This window comes from Felis catus, chromosome D3, assembly GCF_018350175.1.
Source record: "Felis catus isolate Fca126 chromosome D3, F.catus_Fca126_mat1.0, whole genome shotgun sequence".
NCBI lineage: Eukaryota > Metazoa > Chordata > Mammalia > Carnivora > Felidae > Felis > Felis catus.
The window spans coordinates 23,424,664-23,426,899 of record NC_058379.1 but is presented as its reverse complement, the minus strand read 5'-3'; positions in this window follow the sequence as shown (position 1 = coordinate 23,426,899).

Sequence of the window (2,236 nt, the reverse complement as noted above, 5' to 3'; positions counted from 1 at the left end):
GTGTGCCGAGTTTTTTTTTCCTTCTTTTAAAGATGGTTGTTTAACTAAGACTAAAACAATGGGAACCCCTTGTGAGCATGCTCAGTATCATTGTGGAGAACCAAGAGGGCCTCTAACTGTAACAATGTTCATGGTTGTGATGTTTTTGTTTTTTTTTTGTTTTTTTTTTTTTTTTTTAAATAAAATTCCAAATGTTTATAAACAGTCATCCTTCTCGGCCTCTGTTCCACAGTCGCTGCTTTGTCTCCTTGGAGTGCGCCCCGACCCGCCAGATAACCGCTCCTTCAAGTGTCCTGTGAGGGGAAACCTGGTCGGGACGTGAAAACAAAGAATGGTGCCATGTCAGTCATGGTGCTGCCAGCACGGAGCCAAGGTGTCACTCTGACCCTGAGCTGTATCTGCAGATGGGGACATCTAGCCCGGGTCCATCTGATTTGTAGGGAGGAGCGCTGTCAGGGCCCCGTGCTATGGCTAGGCACATCCCCTTTGGTCACACGGACACGGGTGACTGCCGCTTCCAGGCTGTGTCCTGGCTTAGTGGCATTCTGAGTCAGGCTCCACACGCTTCAGAATGAAGGTCTGTTTCAGTGACTGCTAACGGGAACCATTTTTACTTCCTCCTCCATGATGGGACACTTCCTTGATGTTACAGGGTCAGGGTTCGAGAACTTGGTAAATAGAGGCCACTGTTCAGCTCTCCCCGGTTGGTTGTGCAACGTCAGAGGCCAGGCCTTTTTCCCGTGGGCGTGCTTCTGAAATTGTTAGGGACAAGAGCCCCAGACCCTTCGCCTCCATGTCTTTTTGGTGAGTCTTGTCTCTTCTTGGACTTACATGAAGAGAAAGGTCCAGGCCAGATTTAAGTCTGGATTCCTTCCTGCGTGTGGGTGATTTCAGGCATTCGGAGATTGAGGCTCTGATGTGCCTACCTGGGATGAGGTTTTCCAAGTAAGCAACTGTGTGTAATCCAGTCTACGAATAAGTTAATCACCAGATGCACTGGAAAGAAACGCAGGCCTTAACATACCAAGTCAAAAAAGACCAACTAGGGGCACCTGGATGGCTCAGTCGGCTGAGTGTCCAACTTCGGCTCAGGTCCTGATCTCAAAATTTGTGGGTTTGAGCCTTGCATCAAGCTTTGCGCTGACAGAGTGGAGCCTGCTTTGGATTCTGTCCCTCTTTCTCTGCCCCTGCCTTCCTCCTTGTGCTCTCTCTCTCTAAAATAAACATTAAAAAAAAAAAAAAAAACCAGCTAGGGCAGGGCTGTGCACGTAGTCCTGATTGACCTCTGTGTGGGGAGGCCTTCTGGAAATGGGATGTTGAAAACTAGGGACTCCTGGCTCTGAAGTACCCTGCATATAATATGATGCTCAGTGAGCCCGAGTCCTGTGTAACTCCTACTTACTCCCAAGAATAACATCGCCAGCTTTTCTCTTAGCATTTATGTTATTCCGTATTTCAAAAGTTAACATGTATGAAATTTTTACTCTGGTTTTTTGGAGCTAAAAAAAAAAAAGGGGGGGGGGGGTGTTTGGCCCCTGGGTGGCTTGGTCGATTAAGTGCCTGACTTGATTTTGGCTCAAATTGCAATCTTGTGATTCTGAGCCTGGAGTTGGGCTCCAGGCTGGCAGTGCAGAGCCTGCTTGGGATTCTCTCTCCCCCTCTCTCTGCCCCTCCCCTGCTCGCTCTCAAACTAAATAAAAATAAACTTTAAAAAAATATTTAAAAAGCCAGCTAGTGTCTGAAGCATCAAGGAGAGATTGCCACCTTTGCTAGGGGCAGGCATAAGAATTTGGAATAAATTATTTCCCCTCCATCCCCTGCCCAATGAGAGCAAGACCTTGGGAAACCTTTGAGGAGCTCATATGCCCCTCACTGCTCACAGGACTCGCCTGTGCTCTTCGGGGGCAGATGGGGACAGGTCCTCTGCACTTTCCCAGCCCACCTAGGCATACATTCAACATCTCTATGGCTTTGTCTTTTAACGTTACCTGGTCATTTCTCATGAATAGGCATTGCTTTTCCCATCTTTGGGAAACCTCTCATCAGCCCCTCTAGATACCAAGCCACTTTTCTATTCCCCTAGTGCCTACCTCCTCTCCCTTTCTAGAACCCACTTCCAATCAGTCGTCTGTTTCTACTGATACCATAGTTCTCAAAGTCCCCAGTGACCACAGTGGTTCCAAGTCAATGCCTCTCTCTCAGTCCTCTGATGGCTGCTGCCCCTCCTCCTCTTCTG